This window comes from Carassius auratus, unplaced genomic scaffold (genome assembly GCF_003368295.1).
Source record: "Carassius auratus strain Wakin unplaced genomic scaffold, ASM336829v1 scaf_tig00019490, whole genome shotgun sequence".
Taxonomy (NCBI): domain Eukaryota; kingdom Metazoa; phylum Chordata; class Actinopteri; order Cypriniformes; family Cyprinidae; genus Carassius; species Carassius auratus.
Genome location: NW_020524962.1, coordinates 1 through 22105, shown reverse-complemented (window position 1 = coordinate 22105; position 22105 = coordinate 1). Strand labels below are relative to the sequence as shown.

General features: G+C 36.2%; 1 pseudogene; it reads right to left on the bottom strand.

Moving 5' to 3' along the window:
* The window catches only part of LOC113076257 (ryanodine receptor 3-like), a 39121-nt pseudogene extending 18109 nt beyond the window's left edge, over positions 1 to 21012 (bottom strand).
* Between the last annotated feature and the right edge of the window lie 1093 nt (positions 21013 to 22105).

Here is a 22105-nt window from a genome sequence, read left to right as displayed (position 1 = left end):
AATGTAACACCTCTATAATCAGTGTTAATGTATGTGTCCGAATTGAAGTATAGTGGTATTTACCTGATGAGGACTCCAGGCGCTCTAGCTTGCTGACTAGCCAATCCAGCTTGCGAGAGAACTGTGTGCAGTTGGTCCTGTTGCCTCGAATCAGAGCGGCTAATGGACAAAAATCAATGGCAATAAGCTCAATGTTACACCATTATTCTAACATACCTCACTCTAACACCTGCAAATCCCTTTCGCTATCCTTCACACAAGGGTTCCCACCTAAGTGGTGATATTCTGAAATTAATGCACCTCTGGTCTGAGTAAAATACTAGATGGGAGTAATCTTAAACTAGACTATATTTCCCAGAGAGCAATCAATCAAACTCAAGCCCAGAGCTAAAGGCACTTTGTGGAGAGATTGTCTAGGCAGTTTTGAAGCCCAAACGAAAAGAGGTGTTTCCTGAGGCAGCAAATGCATCCGTAAGGAGATGTTAAAAACTGGCTGTTGTCACCAGCATAATGTATCATGCTACTGTTGCCAGACAGACTCAGCACGGCACCTCTCGAGGGTGACCTCAATGATTCTGAACGAGCAAAATTCAGAACGAACCTCGATGGGGGCTCTGATAAATGCCGAGCTAGTCGAGGTGAAGCGAGAAGAGCATTCACACTCGCTGGATCCTTATGTGATGTTACAATTTCATGCAAAATTCAATCGCAAAATAGATAGTGTTCTGTAAAAGAACAAAAGTCCAAAGACTTTCCATCACCCCGAAGCTAATGTTTATTTAATGGATCTGTGGCTAACACAAGCTCAGAATATTTTCAGATTTTATTCTACAATATAAAATAAATTAGAAGTACCCCACTCATGATTTTTTGAGATAAAAGCAAATTGCTTCTAACTGCCTAAATGGGACTACAGAGGAACATTAAACATTATTACGTCAAACAGGAAAATTCATCTACACTTTTACAGCCTCGTTGTGTTTATAATAATTTATTTTAAAAAATTCCATCTTATACATTTTTAAATAGTGTTGTCACAAACTTAGTGGTGGTGAAATTAAATTATGTATTTAGGCTTTGAAGTTCAAGTGTTCATTTGTGAAGATTATTTTGATGACCAAAATGTGTAAGAAATATAAAGCTTTGTAGCTCACAGAGCTTATTTTCTTATTTATCACGAGTTCAAGAGTCTAGAGTCATTCCTTTAATTGTTGCAAATAAATTCCATCCTTATAAATCCGACTTACCATTTACAAATTTCAAAACTGTTGTGTTTTAAAGACAAATATGTTCCAAGGATACTACCAGGATTCTAGCTCAATTTGTCTTCTTCTATCTGTATACTCTAAATAGAGTCAATTCAGGATACAAAAATACATAAATACATGTAAAATATATTTACAAAATGCTAATTAATCTAATACTAGATCTAATTAATCACAATTTAATCACATATCAATTTTGCTGAGAATATACCCCCCCATAATTTCACATGATATTAACTTATTGTTTGCTGAACTATTGTATAAAATCTGCAAATTATAAAAAGCATGCAGATAATAGATAGTAAGTGGAAATAATTACTTTTATAAGGTGTTGCATCTGAATAAATGTTTAGAGATTATTAAAATGTTTATTTGAAGCTTCAGATTTTGCATTATGATTACTCAAACCTGAACACACACACACATACGTCCTCAAATACTATGATAAAAGTCTGCCAAGTTCTTTCTTTATGATATCAGTAGTTAAAGAGTCATTTAACCTAAAAATGAAAATTAGCCCACGTTTTACTCACCCTCAAAGCATCCTAGGTGTGTGTGTCTTTCTTCTTTCAGAAGAATCCAATCAGAGTTGTATTAAAAGGTATATTATTAAGGATGCGCACACTTTATTTCACGTCTTCTGAACTGTTCTGAACGACCAACACCCACTTAGCCCGAATGGAAAGGCTTGGAGGTGGTCGGACAATTTTTAACATAACTCTGATTGGATTAGTCTGAAAGAAGAACGTCACATACACATAGGATGCTTTGGGGGTGAGTAAAACAGGCTAATTTTCATTTTTGGGTAAACTAACCCTTTAATGATAACTCAAATTTTGTTTAAAATATTCTTGTCAAGTTCAGTCAAGTCTAAAGTCATTTGAGGTCTAACTTGAGTGTCCATCTCTGTCTTGAACAAGGTCCTCTTTTTCTAACTGTTACTCCATAAATCAGGCTGAGAGTCAACAACAAGGTGATAAAAGAGAACAGAATTGCTATTTAACTGCCTCTAATAACTGTCATTTCTCTCCATCATCACCCTCTGTGAACAGCTGAAGGCTGTGGACATGGGATTGAATTCTTACCCAGAAGTTCATAGAGGAGGTTGAGAATGTCCTTCCACGCCTCTCCGGCCTCTTCGCCTGCTAACTCCTCAAACTCAGCGGCACTGTTGTACACATTTAGGCGATCGATGCAGTGCGAGACCAGGGTTAGCATTCCCTAAAATGATCATAATAAGTGTCAGCCTGTTCATTTGTATCTAAGTCTAATAAGACACATTTGAGTTGTATTTCACCTCTTCTTTGAAGAGATCTTGGCGCTTGATGAGAGATCGGAGCTGCCTCTGTTTTCTCCTCATGTTCGAGTTCAGAGTCAGGCTGCTGGAAGTACACGATGAGGTCATCGAGGGTCTGCACCACTTCACACACAGGCAGTGTCACCTCTGTTGATTTCTCCCCATTCAAACCATCCAGACCTCTGAGAAAAGGATAATAATATTAAAATGATCATATTAAACATTAGGAATTAAATAATGCTGTCGTTTGGTATTCTTGTTTCAAATGGCTCTCATTTACGATGGGACAAATGTTTGCATTTGAGCAGTAAGTTTGGTTCTGCTGTACCTGATGAACTGAGAGAAGAGGCGGGTGGTATTACGAATGATGCGAGCCGCCCGGGACTCCTCGTGCTGGCAAAGCTGCAGAGTCAGCCCGTCATCCATATGGCCCTCAGGAGACAGGACAGCCTGCACACATCGTAAATGACTTGGAATCTATCTTGAACCAATCTGAATTTTTTTTTTTTACCTTATAATGTTTTACACATTTTTTAATTCAATTTTGCACCCCAGATTTAAAATTTGGTCTCAAGAGTTTTGTACACCACAGTATCAGATTATGTCGGACATTCTGCTGTGTAGATACTGTATCTGTATCAGCACTGGCCATTTTAACCCCTATATCGATCTATCACCAGTGTTGCTATAATGTACATTGAGAGAGGACAAACATAATCATCTTTGCATTTAATTCACTACTGCTCAAAGTTTGGGGTCGATAAGATTTTTACTAAGTTTTTAAAGAAGTATCTTATCTTAGTTTGTCCAAATAGTAATATTATTAAATATTATCACAAATTAAAATAACTATTTTATATTTTAATATACTTTAAAATGCACTTCACTCAAAGGTTAATTTTTGGCAGCCTTTATTCCAGGATTCAGTGTCACAGAAACCTTCAGAATTAATTCTCATATGCTGATTTAAAGCTCAAGAACTATTTTTTATCATTAAAAATGTTGAAAATAATATATTATTTTATATATTAAAAATACTATTGCTTCATGTTTTATGATTACTGCACATTGACTACATAGTGTACTAGTCAATACTGGTTGTTATATTGCTTTCATCAGTTCTTTTCTAATTCAATTTTAAAGATTGCCTTTGGGTTTTATCTTCAACTTGGCAATTCCTCCTCACAGGAAAGGCAGAGTCTGTACAGCAGACTTCATAAGCTACAAAAAAATAAAAGAGTGGTTCAATATTTTCAAAGTGAAAATCGAACCGAGTGTCACCAAAGTTACGACTTTGGCTGACTGGGCTGTGCGTAAAGGTGGCATGCTTTTTCTGGCCTTCAGCCCAGAGCTAAGCTGCATACCACAGTGCTGGAAAGATGTGCAGTCCATGTGAACATGTAATCCTGACCACTCCCCAAAAACACACTGTCACCATGTCTACCTCATTATCACATTTAAACCATGGCCTCGTATGTCCTACACTCTACACAGAAGACACTGCGGTTAAGCTTGAGCCAACATTAGACTATCCTGTGTGCCCCATAATCTTTAACAGGATCATAAATTAAAACACATGATGTCATTAAAGATGTATGTGCCATTCAGAGTTGTTGTAATCATGTAATTGTGACCTGGAGAGGGAGTTCATTGATAGATTCAGCCTCTAACTCTCACCCTTCTCTTCGGTGGTCCCAGGCGAGATGTTTTGGCATCAGGCGCCAGGTAGGACAACCACAGGCCTGTGGACACATGCATGATGAAGCAGACCGAATCGCCGTATTTGATCTCTGCGACCCCCATACCATCAATATCACGCTTTGGGCCGGAGTCAATCTTTTCCTGCAAAGGGAAGTCAAAATACATGAGTCCTGCCATTTCTGTGCCAACTATTGTTATCTGTTCAGTTTGGACATTCAAAGTCAATGATTTACTGAGCCTATTTTAAGTTTTATTGAGATAAAATAGAGAGTAGGACAGCTGGGTTTGTGACCTCTCAGCTTGTTACAGCAGACGAAGGCTAATGAAACTCCAATATACAGTAATAATGCAGTAATTGGGAAACAGGTGTAGCAATTACACAGTCTATTAACTGACTAGCTGAGTTACACTCTAATCAAGCTAATTTGTCCAATAGTGGATGGGGAGTAAATTCATTGATTCATCTGATTTATTACATTTTTTAATTAAATTTAAGAAAATGTTACTTAAGCGCAAAGAAAAGCAAAAATTACAATGAGGCATTTATAGTGGACAATGTTTGAGAATTTAACAAATGAAGCTTACAATTTTATAGAATAAAAAAAAACTTTTAAAGTTTTTTTATATTTTATAAAAAAAATTAGTCATTTTAGGCATCATGTTGCATGCAACAAAGTTGCAAAACTGGATGAAAATTTATAAAGGAAAGTTAAGTAAAAAATGTTCCCACACTACGCTAACACATTCACTATATTGTGTCTCCACTATTGGAACAGTGGGTACTTTAACATATACAGATGGACCATTTGCTTACATTATAAGTGCCTCAATGTTGACCGGAGGTTTTTTTTGGAAATCAACATTATGCCACAGATACTGTTGGTTGAGTTTAAATTATATTCCTTTAATGCATGGACAACTTTAAAATAAATGAATCTAACCTTGCTTGCCCGGAAACAGAAGGCCGTTGCAGTTTTATTGAGAAAACCGGAGGTTTTTTTTGGAAATCAACATTATGCCACAGATACTGTTGGTTGAGTTTAAATTATATTCCTTTAATGCATGGACAACTTTAAAATAAATGAATCTAACCTTGCTTGCCCGGAAACAGAAGGCCGTATTTTAAGTTTTATTGAGATAAAATAGACATTAGGACAGCTGGGTTTGTGACCTCTCAGCTTGTTACAGCAGACGAAGGCTAATGAAACTCCAATATACAGTAATAATGCAGTAATTGGGAAACAGGTGTAGCAATTACACAGTCTATTAACTGACTAGCTGAGTTACACTCTAATCAAGCTAATTTGTCCAATAGTGGATGGGGAGTAAATTCATTGATTCATCTGATTTATTACATTTTTTAATTAAATTTAAGAAAATGTTACTTAAGCGCAAAGAAAAGCAAAAATTACAATGAGGCATTTATAGTGGACAATGTTTGAGAATTTAACAAATGAAGCTTACAATTTTATAGAATAAAAAAAAACTTTTAAAGTTTTTTTATATTTTATAAAAAAAATTAGTCATTTTAGGCATCATGTTGCATGCAACAAAGTTGCAAAACTGGATGAAAATTTATAAAGGAAAGTTAAGTAAAAAATGTTCCCACACTACGCTAACACATTCACTATATTGTGTCTCCACTATTGGAACAGTGGGTACTTTAACATATACAGATGGACCATTTGCTTACATTATAAGTGCCTCAATGTTGACCGGAGGTTTTTTTTGGAAATCAACATTATGCCACAGATACTGTTGGTTGAGTTTAAATTATATTCCTTTAATGCATGGACAACTTTAAAATAAATGAATCTAACCTTGCTTGCCCGGAAACAGAAGGCCGTTGCAGTGGTGTCAGACTTCTCTCTGTCCAGCAGTGTCAGGCCCTGGTCCTCTGTCTGGCCCAGATAGTAGCCGGTGGAGAGATGGCGGAGGCGGAAGGGCTGACCCCATCTGATATGACTCCCGCTCCAGCTACAATTCAGGAAAAAAAGACTCCCCTGTGAGTATGCATCTTTTTCATTTTCCACACAACTTATTAAATATGAGTTTTTAAAGCTTAATCAATCTATAGGCCTTCGCAGAAGATTAGATAGACTGATTTACTAATAGTCATGGATTAGATGCACCGCTCACTGACCTGACTTTGAACTACCCTTTTGGGCATAATTGGAAAAGACATAGGAGGTACAACAAGTCTGGGTCATCAAAAATTGACTGCAGTTAATTGCAACCCAAAGGGAGTGTGTGTGTGTGTGTGTGTGTGTGGGCACAAGAAGGTACGTTTATGTTTGATTTCACCTTATTCGAAGAGGCTCCAGTCTCCATAAAGACCTTGCCTTGGACCCTCCTTTGCCGGTCTCATAGTTCACCACTCTATAGAAAATAATGTAATGTTCTATCAGACCAATGGATGGATGGATGGATGGATGAATAGATGGAAAGATGAATAGATGGATAGATAGATAGATTCACCTCTGTTGCTCTTGGCTTTGCTCGGATCCTGGTATGGTGAGACTCTCATCATGACCACGGAACAAGCGTAACACATTCCCACCCAAAAGAAATCCTACAGAGACAAAGGAACAGTTTGACAATTCCTAATAACAACTGTGCTTTTAAAAGTAGTACAGCAAAGACAAAAGTCACAGATTTTTTAACTCACCCACTTCCAAATTGCTTCTGGAGCAGGTAGGCTGAACGTTCCACAGTGTTTGCATGAATGAGGCATCCACTTGTATGCTTCCATTGGACATGGAGAGGTGCTACAAAAGAGGGAAATACACAAGTGTTTTACTAAACTAACTATGCATGCATGTTTTTGCTTGAATAAGCTTGTAGAAGAGGACAGGAAAAGAGATGCTGACATGTGCCCTTGATTCTGCCAGCCTGTCTGTGTTGTCAGGAACTGAGTTACAAATCTGTGTTCAAAAGATTACTGTCCAGAAACACAGACAGCGACTGTCTTTCCCAGGACTAAAAATTCTGCAACCCCTTTCAAAAGACTTCAGGAAATTCATAGCTGGAACAAAAACAATGCAACTGACCTAAATAAAAAGGGATTACGTTGGCAGTATGTGAATTTTACAATGACTTTCAGGGGTATGAACTTCTGAGGAATTTCTGACGAATTCTGAAAGGACTTGTGTAATTTGTCAAATTATATTTGCTGAAATATACACTACCATTCAAAGTTAATGTTCAGTACGATTTTTTTTTTTAAAGAAATTAATACTTTTATTCAGCAGGGATGCATTTAATTGAACAAGAGACAGTTAGATTCTTATCAGTATTTCTATTTCAAATAAACAGTTCTTCTGAACTTTTTATTCATATAGGACTCCTAAAAAATGTATCAAGGTGTCCAAAATCCAGCAGCACAACTGTTTTTAAAATTGAAAATAAAAGGAAATGTTTCTTGAGCAGCAAGTTAGAACATTAGAATGATTTCTGAAGGATCATGTGATGTATTAAAATAGAAAAGAGCAATTTGAAAAAGTTGTACGTTATTGTATTTCATAAGACCACCAAATTTTGTTAGGGGTTAAAACCTTTATTCAGGGTTTTAGACCCCCCCCCCCTCCAAATTACCCATAATTAGCACCCTGTCAATCAAATATAATCCTATACTCCTGAATCGTGGGCTTAAAGTATGGGGTAAAACCTTTTTTTGTCTCTCAGTGCATCTATTCTCTTCATGTACATCTAGAGTGTTCTGTTGGAAGGCTGAGCACGTCACCATGACAACTAACTTGATTAAACCTGATGGTCTCCCTCTGTATGAAAGAGGTATATTAACTGTCAGCACATCTGCTGAAGCCATCTTGCCAGACACAAATGAAATTATAATGAGAAATTATGGAAGAAATTGTTCTTTTCTTTTTCTAGAGACTATCAGCCTACGTACTTTATATTTGCATTGCTTGATGTTAAAAGATTATCTGGGAAATTTTAAGCACTAAATGTGGGGGTCGAAGTCCATTAAAATGAACAGATCACCCAAAGTTTTCCATTAAGCGGTAGTTTGTAAGGACCATGCCTTTAATGCTACAAAATACCCATTAAACAAAAAACACCTTTAAAAACTAACACACCATTTTTTAATTCTGGATGAGAAAAAAAATCTATCTGTTACTCAAAGCTATTGTGTGCATTTAGAAGATGTGAAGAAGTGCATGAGTCAGATGGACTATTTTAGTGTTTTATTGAAATTTTAAAGACGTGCTCACTATGATTTGATGTTGTATGGAAATAGCTGCATGGAAATTGCTGCATTGCTCTTTTAACCTCAAACACACCGGGTACTCACCAGGTACCTCTCAGAGGATACGCTGACCAAGATGAGGTCATCTCCAATGCGCACCTTCTCACCTTCTGACCTCTGCTTGGAGGCCGGGTGAATTGTCCACCAACAAGCTTCCCCTTTTGAAAGTACAAATCATCAGTTAGAAGAAACTGATTAGATGTAAATAAAGAGACAAACTATCAATGTGCAACAGCTGTCAACGATTCAATCATCCTTTGACATTGATAAACTGAGATCACATGTAAGACCTTTCGGGTGTTTACAAACTTAGATGTTGATACTGATATTCATGTTCCTCTATTCTGGGTGACACAATACACAAAAATAGCAAGATATCTGTGTTTAATTTTGGAAGCTTGGGAATTAGTCCTAGCACTGCATCTGTTAACTACGGTTCAAATGTCAATCGCAGCCGGAAAGAGCCTGAAGCCTGAGCATTCATTCAAAAATAAACACTGTCCATTTTTTACTGATGTAGTCCCATGAAGTTCACCTATACAGAGCACTGCATATGTTACATGTTTTGTTATTTAAAATTAAATTAAATTAAATTAAATTAAATTAAATTAAATTAAATTAAATTAAATTAAATTAAATTAAATTAAATTAAATTAAATTAAATTAAATTAAATTAAATTAAATTAAATTAAATTAAATTAAATTAAATTAAAACTACCTGTCATAAATGGGCCTTGGAAACTAAATATAATTAAATAAGTAATAAAATGACTAAAATCTAAATAAATTTAAAAGCTAATAGAATTATTAAAATTAATTAAGATTCAAATGAGAATTCAAAATATAAAAATACAAAAATAAAAGCTATTTTTCAATATTAATAAATACTAAAACGGTATATAATTAATACTAGAATAACACTGATGTTGTTACCGGTTGATTCCTCTTGAAGGCCAACATCAAAAGAAAGTTTGTCTGTCAGAGACCTGGAAGTCTTCAGGCATGTCAGATACTATGGGATGACAAGGAAACAAGTTCTGCTAATAAATCATAACAAATAACTGCAGCACTGCATCATGGGTAAAGACCCCCAGAAAGCCAAGTTCAGTAAGCTTCAATCTTTATAGTTTATCTATAATATAAACAGATCATTAAAACATAAGCCGTCCTGTCATTGGTGATGTTAAAGCATTTTCACTACTCCCCATCTACCCCTAATATACTGTGGGGAGTCATTGATCATGAAGTTGCAGTGTGTGAGCCGTAAGCTGTGACATGCCGCCTAATCCTTCTCCCAACTGCTTCAATTGGTGTGGTGCATTCTCACCATTCCACTGAAGGAATGCCTAAGGAGGATGGCGTGACCGTAGAGCAGTGTCCGATGTCCACCTCCCTGTGCTGCCTACAGAAGGGACAGTAAAATGCTGTTAGGAACACAAGGCAAGGCTTCAGAGACATGAACAGAATGGTCACTGCTAAAATAAAGAGTCACTGAAACTGAAACATTGACAATGGGAAGAACATGCTGGATGGATGTTAAAAGGAAATTTCTCGTTCAGTTGGTTGAACGAGAACAAAATTTCATTGTTGTACCGTAGATGAGGAAATGTAAGGAGTGTGAGGAAAAAATTGCCTAAAAAAGGCCCACAAGAATGAGAGGATCAGAGTAAATATACTTACCCGTCTTATAAGCCTCTGAGTGCATGGGGGAAAAAAAGATGTTTCTCTTATTTCAAAAGGTATAGAACCTAAGGTAAAACATTTGAATTCTGCACCTGGTGAAACGGTTCATTAATCTTTCATGATCAATGATAACAATTACTGTAACATTTGTGCACCATATTTTTCTTCTGACTTTTTGAGATTTGAACACCATTTGAAACCCTCACCGAAAGTCCAAAAACAAATGATTTTGACGAAGAGGAACATTAAAACGTGTGTTTCATACTCCCAACGGTTGCTGTAAGAGTATGTCTGCAGTCTTGCTGAAACATCAGATGATAAACAACAGTCCTTGGCTGAGTAACTGTGATACCGCACAGTTTAGCTCCATATTTAACCAGAAACTGCCACTTCTAGACAGTTTCCGGTTGTCTGCCTACTAAAAATGGCAAGATCTTTGGACTGCTGATAAAAAGATCAAGAAAGCATCCTGATGTAAAAAAAAAACTGAATGTAACTGATGAACTTTCACAATTCTTTGAAGAATAGAATGTTCAAAAGAACAGCATTTGTGTTTTGTAACAATGTGAAAATCAACTTTGATCTGACTTTAAACTTTTGAAAGTTAGTGTGGTATATAGTACACTACTAAAGTAGAATGGTATACTACTTCAGAGATGAAAAAGAAGCAAGGCATCCAAAGACGAAACCAGAAAAATGAAGAAATAAAAAAATAAAAAATTATGGAATGTGTCAAGCAACATTCTTTCTGGAATCGGCATTCCAGATCATTTCCTCGTCACTGGTACTCCTGAAATTTGACTGTTAGAGTCCAAATGCAAGAAGAAACACAGTTCACATCTCAAACAAAATGGCATTAAACATTAAATGAACTCATTAAAGAAATGGCACACATCTGTACGATTTTTATTGTGCACTACTGTATGGTATGTAACTCTGCTGCATAATGCTTCTCCAACAAATCTTATTCTCTCCTAGACATTAATGTTAGCGCAACAGATACAAATCACCAAGCCAATAAAATATATGCTGTGACAATCTTATTTCAAAAGGCTGCAATAAAAAACATGAAATATCAAGCATGCCATTTTATGCTGGAGGGAGGGTAAATAAAGCATTAAAACATGCTTAGCCAGTAGATTTTATATTGGTATTTGCATTATTCAGGGACACTAGGTTCTAGGTTTGACAAGTTAATTAATCTTCTTTGGGCTAGAGGAACATTTTCACACTCTCAATCATAACGTAAAAATGAAGACAGGGAGACAAGTCTGAGATAAAGGACAGAGACCTTGATTCTTTGACAGAGGTAGCATTGTGAACAGTATAAATTGGGTTATGCCATGAGTTAAAGCAAACTTAAAAATGCAGTTTAGTTAAAGTGGTTGGGATGCTCAAAAAAGGAGCAGTAGGTCTAATTATGTAAGTTATATTTTTATACATAATTTAGGCTGACATTCATGCATACTGTTGGTCAAAAGGTTGTGAACATACCCAATGGTCACGATCAGGATTCTTGCAAAGATGAACAAAGATACAAATATGATTAAAAAAAGGCAACTGGAAAACCCTCACCATTTTAGCACATTTAGTTCATTATGTCTCTCTGCACACCAAATTAATTAATTAAACTCACTCTAGCTACTGTTTTTAGAAATAAAAATCAAATATTGGTTGGATACTGGATATAATGAACTGGATGTTGCCAAATGATGAGGCAAGCAATGAGCAAAAACACTTGAAATAACTTCTGTAAAATGAGTATTTGTAAAGTACATTTCATAAAAAATAAAAAAAAGATTATATAGGATAAAAAATAGAAAGAAAATATAATTTAATTATTCAGGTGACAGCATAATAGATATAAGGAGCGGTGTAACTAATCTATGCAAAGCAGAAGGTGAGGTACCATATTATCATATACATTTTTAAAAAGCAGTATACGATTACAGTATTTATACATTTATGACAATACATACCTCACCTGCATTTGTTAGTAAGTAGATGTTTAAATGATTAAGGGATAATGGATCTGCATTACTATCATCCTGAAGATCTAAAGCAATTATGGCCTCTGAAGACTAAAGACCAATTCCTAAAACTCTCCAAATCGAACCTGCAGGTGTGAATTTTAGTTGTGATTTGTCTACTACAAAATATCAGTGTCATTATTCTTGATATCTTACTCTTAGTCATATAGAATGCAGAAGAACTACAGTCAATGGAGTAGTTTTAGCAATATATCTTTATATGTCTTTCCATGACCATTACCATGACCATGACCAGTGCACCATTATACTTCCCTATTGACACTGAAATGCACTCAAAGGTAAAAGGTTTTAACTATTCTTAGTAGAAGATATATTCAGCATAGTAACCGTGTAATGACTGTGATTTGTTTACTTACTCCTTCACCATTCTGCCCGGCGAGCATCTCCTGTAGAGCCCGCACTGAGAGCGACTGCTCCAGCACAAAGTTACAGATGCATAGGTCAGGAGGAAAATACTGTGGGGGAGAGAGAAGAGAAAGTGTATATGTAATTAATAATTGGTAGAGTGGTTCTGTTTACAAATTAAAGCCCTTCATTAGTCCAAAATAGATGTTTTGTTTTTGATATGTGTTCATTAGGATTAGCTTGAGAGGCCAGCAAGGATTAACATGGGCAAATGGTGAGCTCCACCCTTGGTCTAGAGAAGTCTTCTCCCACCCTGCATCTGTTTATTAGATTGCTATTTAAAGCCCCTAGACTGTCTGGTTCAGCTATCCTGAGGAAGTGAACATTCTGTCACCTTCTGATAACTAGAGTCTGAGTCATGTACAGTCTTACCTAGTGCATACTTTAAAAACCATTTTCCTATTAACATCTTCCTTTTGCATTAAGAATTTTGCATTTGGACTTGTGTTTCTCTTTGTCTTTGTGTGTGTGTGTGTGTTCATTACTTTCAGGTGGTGTTCATTGGTTGGTCGGCAGGTGTGTCGTTACTATCACACACGTCATAGAAGCTTGTGGACCAATCCGATGGCGCGCTGCCGGGTTTAAAAGGCCCATTCACAAGAAGCACGGAAGATTGTTTTTTCGCCAGATTTCAGCCAGCTCATGTGAATTGATCTGTTCCTCTGCTCCAAAGTCATGAACTCTTGTTAATGTTTCAGTTATGCCTAGTCTCTGTGATGTAATACTCCTTCGTGTTTGTTAACTCTGACGTGGTATTTGCTTGTGCGTGTAACATAATCTGTTTAGCGCATTTAATGTGTTGCTACTGAGTTTATTCTGCCGATTGTGGAATGTACAGCGTGAACCAACGGTAGGCAGTTTGTTGGAATTGTTAGCTAGGCGTAGAGTGATCGCCACTGTTGTATTTATGTTTGTTAGTTAGAATAGTTTATCTAAGGCGGCCAATCCGCTGAAGATTTCGGGTTTATTTCTACATTTTACTTTGCTAGTTAGTTTAGAGGTTGGGTAAACTAGCTATGGTATTTTTGTTTTGATTGTTTAATTTGGCGACACTCTTGTATTCTATTCTTTATTAATATTTTCACCTTTTATATTGTTTGTTTTGGTCCTGGTAACTGCATCCACTAAAGATTAAACGTCTTGTATTATTGAAGTCTGGTCTTTCTGGTTGTTCTTTTTTCTGCTTGCTTTCATAGCAACAGTAACTCACGCAAGTGTTGCGCAATCATCCCGTTTAACATCTTTGAACACGTAACAGTGATTAATAATATAATCAAAATTAAACATATTTTTAATTAAACACTTTTTTTTAAACAAAAGTGAAACATATAGCACCAAAATGTCAGAAATGAGTTAAAGAGTTGGAAAAAGGATCACCCCATCCTAAAAATGACTTGTAAACTCAATCAGGTGTAGCTTATCACCTTCTCAATGGCACACAAACCATTTGAATTTCAGCTGTGACCAGCTGTGGTCATTTTGATAAGTTCAGAATGAAATGAGCTTTCCTGGAGCATTTCAGTAGTGCAACTGAAGCAAAAAATCACCTGTGGCTGGCAAGGCACTATCAAAAGATCTCCAGGATACAGTTGTGGACAGGCAGGAGTCAGGAGATGGATAAAAAAGAAATTAAAAGGCTTTATCAATGCCGAGAAGCACAGTGAGCTCTATTATTAAGAAGTTGAAGGTATTTGGAACAACATCAACCCTCCCTGGATCAGGACGTCACTCTAAACTGGATGAAAGAGCCAGGAAGAAACTGCTCAGAGAGGTGACCAAGAGGCTTACTGCAACCCTGAAGCTCGCGGTCATTGTGTGCATGTGACAACAACATCACTAATTCTCCAAAAAAATGACTTGTATGGAAGTGCTGCAAGAATAAAGCCACTCCTCAAGAAAGGCCACATGTAGTCATGACTGAGCTTTTCTGAAATGTACCTTGAAGATTTGGAGGCAGATGAGAGAAAAATTTAAGTATTTGGTCTCAACACCAAACAATATTTCTTGCGGAAATCCAATACAGCCCACCATCCAAATATCAGCATTCCTCCAGTAAATCATGGAGGCTGAAAATATTGTTATGGGGGTGTTTCTCTGCAGCAGGGACTGGAGCACTTGTCAGGATAGAAGGAAAAATGGGCAGGGCAAAAAATCATCAAATTCTTGAGGGAAATCTGCAGCCCTCTGCCAGAAAGTTGTCAGTGGGAAGAAGGTTCACGTTCCAACATGACAATGACTCAAAGCACACAGCAAACCTGACCACACAGCGGTTTAAAGGAGAAAAAGGGGAATGTCCTTGCATGGCCTAGTCAGAGTCCAGAATTAATAATTGCAGTCCACGAACGATCCCCATCAAATCTAACTGAACTTGAGCAGTTCTGCAAAGAAGAGTGGGCAAATATTGCAAAGTCTAGATGTACAAAGTTATTATAGACAAATCTCAACAGACTACAGGCTGTAATTAAAACAAAAGATGGTTCAACAAAATACTTACACCAGGAGGTGATACTTTTTCCAACTCAGTGATTCTATTTTGATTTAGTTTTTTTTCTGACATTTATTATCCCCCATATGAAAACTGCACACATTAGACTTACGAATAAAAACTTAATGATCTGAAATACTACCCATATACTGTATACAAACCCTAACCTCTATATATGGCTTTTTACTTAAAACACCTTTCCATTTATAGTTTTAAATATACATCTGAGGGTTATTATGAGGGTTATTCATTGGGCATTGCAAGTGAATCCATAAGCATTTATTGATATGCATGAAAAGACCAATACTTTGTATGATAACAGAAAGATTATCATAATTATCCACCTTCATTTTTTAAATGTAGGACCAAGGTCAGGCTCAGTAAATACACTGCATATAATCATATAGATGCCCACACATCTTCTACTGCCTTGCCTCCTGATGCATAGAAAATATGGTGCAGAGCACTAGGATCAATTGCTGTTGCCATGGTTTTCAACTACATGAATCTCTTCCCATTAATTTGATGTATTGCTAGAGGACAACATATCAAAGGCAAACATTTTTGAACCACTGTAAGACTCCTTGTTTCACTCTACATGTATTTTTAACCATGAAATTTTATTTCCTAAGAGCTACATTATTTAATGCATTCTTAATCAGCACACTGAAAGAAAAAAAACATTTTGTGTAATATTATGCTCTTCTATATTGTAGCTGTCTAGGCACCAAATTAAAGGTGTTTTCTAAACTGCTTTGCTTCAATCTCTGCCTTGTAGTTTGTGTGGGGAAGTTTACATTTATGCATTTAGCAGATGCTTTTATCCAAAGCGACTTGCAGTGTTTTCAGGCTAACATTTTTACCTACATAACGTGTTCCCTGGGAATTGAACCCCTTTTGTGCTGCCGTAATGTTCTACCACTGAGCCACAGGAACACGAGTTCAGAGATATTGAAGCACTGATTAGTTTCTCAGAACACATGGGGTTTTACCTTCGCCTCTGATGTGGGCTCTAGATAACACAGGCGGTTGCCTAGTCCCTCTGCGGATAGGCAAAACTTGCAATTCTCCTTCTGAATGGCGGCGACACACTGCAGTACCACCTCATCATCCTGCCAAGACAAAAATAACAAAATATTTAACTTATGCTTAAAAGTAAAAACACAACAAACACTTTCACTCAATGTAGACCTAAAAATCTCAACACAACTTGAAGCTAAAGTTTGTAATTTCTGTGAAACCAGCATTACCAAACAGCACAGCAAAAATAAGGTCTGTTTCAAACAGGTTTCCTAGCCACTCCTGTACCTGCCATTTGCCAGCCAAACAAATAGTCCCACCCCAAACTCATACCATTGGCCGAGACGAGTTGGTTAGAATTTTTTTTTCTGGTAGTGCCCCAGTGTTTACACTTTTTAGGGAATCCGGTCTAAAAATTCATTACTTATAGTAAGTCACATATTAGAAGAGAAAATGAGAAAGTGTTTTACCATTGAAAAGCATTATACATTACAGTTACACAATGTTCAATAGCAACAAAACTGTTAGATAAAATAGCTATCAATAGCTAAACAAATAAAAATAGCTACAGATACAAAAAAGCACTTATAAAAAAAACTGAACTTATCAAGCCCATTAAAAAGAAATGTAATTAAAAAGCATTTAATATCAAGACATAAACAAAATAAAATAAATTTTAGTGATGTAGCATCTAAATTATCACAAACTGTCACTGGAGGAAAGGAATAAGAGTCGAGACACAATGAATCTCTGTACACCCTCAATCTCTCTGAGTAGTAGGAGGAATATATTGATTTCTGTCTATTTGTGTTGCCTTTTCTTGTGTGCCAGCACACGGATCTCATTAATCCTAGTTGATGGTTGCCATGGTTCTGAAGAACACCATCAGAGCTGTTACAATTCCTCCACAGTCACAGTGCATAAGTTCATATATATATTTATATTTCATCCATCAGGTTCAAGACACATTAATCAGATGAGAGCTAGCAAGAACATCCAGCATTCTGAATACACGCATAATAACTAGGGTGTATTTGGGCTAGAGTTAAAGTGGGCTGTCTTACTCTGCTGTCTAAGCTATGCTTAAAACAAAGAATGACAACAGAAACTCTGTTGTAAAAACAGAGGAGAACCTAGTAGCATAATGCAGATGCCAAACCAACATTGAATGTAAATAAATAAGCCTGTACTGTATGTGCAATAAATTAAAAAAATGCACTATAAATGTACATTTTGACACACATTCTTTGCACAACATTTAACAATTAAGCATATCTCATAAGCTTATACTTTTATATTGCAATCATTTTAGATTCAAGCTTCAAATGTAGAAACAAGATAAAGACTATATATTTTTTAATATTTGTTTTTTTATGTCTGAATGTGTGCATCACTGATACTAATGATGTCTCAAGGAATATTTTTTCCCCTAATATTTAACCATTGATTATAGCCATTCATCATTTCAGTAGCTATAATTGAGAGCTGTCAATTTTTGACATTTATTAGACTTTAAAAATAACAACTTCTAATTTAAGTGAACTTAAAACAATCTTCACATAAACCCATTATAATAAAGTTATATTTACTGTGCACTTCAGCAAGTATGGAAATATCCAGAAATTTAATAAAGTTATCAAACACTAAATTCTAAATTAAATATAGATAAATTCCCCTTAAAGGAGAAATTATTGATTTCCTCTATTTTTCTTTTGTTCATTGATTAGCAGACATCACAGCTGCCGGGTTATAAGGTTATTTTGGCTGCTTTAAGAAATGCCGCTGCTGAACATGACGCAGATCTGACAGACATCATATTTTCTCACAACTCTTTACCTTTTCCACTTCAGGTCTTAAAGTCTCTACTAATGAGCTGGAAGAGTGGAATCGGGTGTGTTAGACGAGGGAGACAGTTCTGTTTTGAAAACCACTGCATTTCAGAGGCATGTTCTTAAATATGACTCATAACAAATATTTACATGCATGTACAGTTTTAAAGCATTAATCACCTTTTTTGGTAACTTCATGACTTAACTGATTACATAACTATGACATTGCATGCTTGAAGATTCTTTTGTGCCTTAATATGATTTAGCGTTTCAATGTAATACAGCGTGTGTTGCCGTATTTGTGTGTGCATTTGAAGAGCATGTGTTATGATCACAGAATAATGGCTGTCAGGACAGGAAATTTGTTTTTACTGATATATGACCTGACAACATCTCATCTGACTACAGTTCACTGTTGTTCTACTTAAGCTCCCTCGACACTTGTATCTTTTATTTCACCTAGATGTGATTGGCATAGTCTTGCATACTGAACTGAAGGTCTGGAATTCAAAGCTTTGAAATGAGGCTGTTTGACCGACATGTCAAACAACCAATCACAGTTCGTTTCTTTCATCGTCACGTTTCAAGGCGTGGAAATATCGCTACAATAACAGACGGTATGTAAAACTCTTGGACATATTTAAATGATTCTATGCCGCAAACTTTAAATATTTCACATAGTTTTGAAAATCCACTGTTTAGTTGATCCTGATAAGCGTTCGTCGTCAGAGTTGTAAACATAGTGGCTTTCTTCTTTCGTGAGGGGTTTAGCGCCAAGGTATCTTTGTTTCTAGGTGGAACCTTAAAGAACGCAACACACACGTCTCGTGGAAATCCTGTAGAATTCAACCAATCCGATGACGACTTCAACACTCCTGAATTGTTAGCTCTGCCCCTGTGTCAATTGCGTTAAATATTACTACTAAAATACTAAAAAAAAAATTATAACATGCGTTAATGTGATAATTTTAACACCATATGAAGAGTTCAGATGCAAAAACCTCTAAATGCCATCTGAAATTTTCATCTAAAATTAGGATTTTTATCGGGCTCATATATTTATATTCAGTTATTTCACTTTAATAGCCTGGAAAAGGACCTGCACATCACAATTAAAGTAAAATGACTCAACCTAAGCATAGGACCTTGATAAAAATCCTAATTTAGATGAAAATTTCAGATGGCATTTAGAGGTTTTTGCATCTGAACTCTTCATATATTCTATTTATTTTATTTATATATTTTGTTTTTGACTTATTTTTGGCAATAAAAGCTTATTCTGATTCTGACAGCATTAGGATTTTGGGATGAACTATTGTTTTACTATTTGGCATGTTCAATAGTACAGCTGTGCAACAAAATCTCATATGCAATAGGCAAAATCAAACATATTTTATTAAACTGCATTTACATACTGTCACAAATTCTGTGCAGTACATTTCCCCTTGCATATATCTATAGAAAACAATGGTTAAGTGTTCTATATATACTCTGCTTACTTTAAACTTATTCTGTTTACTTAGTTTGGGCAATAAAGATCATTCTGATTCTGATTAGGATAAGTGAAACAAATGTTTGTGTTTGGAGACCGTACACACAGTGATTTGCAGATGTATGCATGAAATCTATTACAATACAGTGTTATCTTCCTAATGCAGTAGAGTGGTCTTTATCTAAAAGAGGAGATCTTCCTTTCTTAGGTCCCCATCAAGATCCCCTGCCAAGGATCTGGTCGAATCTGCAGCAAAGTGTCCAGGGGAAAGCCCGCAAAGCCATCTGCAAAACAGCTAAGGGGCAGATCACAGTCTATCTACTAGGGGTTTTGCGTGTTTAAGGATGCAGGGGGTGGGGTGCGTCAGCAAATCACAAGGGCAAGAACCAGAACCTCTCCAAACTATCTGTATGCATCCCATTTCTGAACGCACGACTGCCTGGACCTTCTGCCCAAACCAATCTGTGCCTGACAGACAAACTATTAAAGCCATCGTGCCTGTGAGTTTGAACACAGGTGCACAGAGAAATGTGGGGTCACTCCACTCTACCCCCCCACCCCCCCACCCCTTTCACCATGCTCAGTTTGTGTCTTAAGGCATGAACAGGTGTGTGTGTGTGTGTGGCCTGAAGACTTCAGGGGACCTGTAACCCAGAGAGACCTGGTGTGCTCTGTTGCCAATAAACACTCACAACTCACCCGTCCTGACCACTGACATGAACTTAAGAAAAGGTGAATTACACAATTCGCCCTCCCACAATGCTATTTTGAAATGTACGCACGAATGCTCCAGCCCAGGTCTCGAACCACTGCAAATTTTTCAGTTCATCTAAAAAGATTGACGTTTCTGGTCTCCAAACACATCATGAATCATTTAGGAACAGTGACATCTAAAGTCTGAGACCCACTAGGGAATATGCATTTTTCTAATTAAATGCAATTTTATATTAACAGCATAACAATTTGAGTGGAATAAAAAAGATTATTTTACATATGTTTTGTTGCATCAAAAAGAAAACAAAAATATGTTATATATGTATATACACACACACACACACACACACACACACACACACACACACACACACACACACACACACACACATATATATATATTATATATATATATATATATATTATATATATTAATTTTCTCTCTCTCCTCTCTCTCTCTCTCTCTCTCTCTCTAAGATTAGAGTTAGAGTTAGGGATTTTCAAAGACCAAAAAAATTCTGACTTGTCAATATAAAAAGATTTAGAGTACAATTTAGAGTAAATTTGGGCATTTCATGATGCTCTCTCATAAAGTGGGAGTTTGAAGAGATGTTTATTCCTTAAATAACTCAAATTCATTGCCAGCTACTGCACTTCACCAAGTAGGTGGCTCTCACCCCTGTATGTGACAGCTTAATGAGATGGTTGAATGAGCACACATCTTTATCACCTCCATATCTGCATCCAGTTAACTTGCAGAGTCTTTCAAAAATTCTCTGTGAGAAAGATATGCTCACCTTGAGCTAAAAGTAAGAAAAAGTTACAAAGGATTTCTCTAACTTTTAACGGCCAAATACATCATTAATAACTACAAACTGTTGACAGACATCCCTTCAAGAGAATCCAATTGCAAACTGTTAATTTAATTCATGTTAAGTTGGGAAGCACTACACTACCCTCAAAAGTAAAGCAAGATCTTTCAATAAGAGAAGTTGTTACCATGGAAACAGGAATTGATGGACTTTTGTATACTACCGTTCAAAAGTTTTGGGATGGTAGGATTTTTTAATTTTTAAGATATTATGCTTATCAAGGCTGCATTTATTTGATCACAAATACAGTAAAACTATAATTTATGACAAATCAGATGAATTACTCCAGTTTTCATCCCTCACATGATCCTTCAGAAATCTTTTTAATATGATGATTTTATGTCTAAAGCCCTATTCACATGGGATTATTATAAACTGGTGACCTGTATTCATTTGTAATGATTGCGGAGCTTGTCTGTGATCATAATCCCATGTAAATTGGCCATGTCTGTTATTTGTAAAGTAAAAATTCCCTGCAAATAACCTAACATTTTTCACCGAAGACTGAAGTCCTGTGATAATATTAGTCCCGTGCGAATCGGCATCTCTGTGATTTTTTGTTCTTTCCTGTGCACCTTTTTTTTCATCTTTCCCGAAGAATGGAGGCTGCATTGGAGTGTTCTGATAGTATTTTGGGTGCTGGGTCATATCGCTGATAAATAATACAAAAATATCAATTAAAGCTACAGTTACACAGTTAAAAGCAACGAGTGATTCACTCTTTTTCTTTTATTGCTTGATTAACATTATTAACTATCCTTATAAGAAATACACAGGTCCATTATATTAATGCACATCCGATAATTTCTAAAACTATTTACATACACTTAAGATGTGAAATGGTGTGCCAATTTGCTCAAGATGTGAAAATAACTCAATTTGGTATGTGCTTGCTGTCTGAGAAGACAGCTTCATAGTGTGCGCACTTCAGGTGTGCGCATGCACAGAGACGATCTAAAACAGCTAGCGAGTACAGCATTTAGATCTATTTCATGCCCTCCTGTACTTAAATAGCTTTAAATCA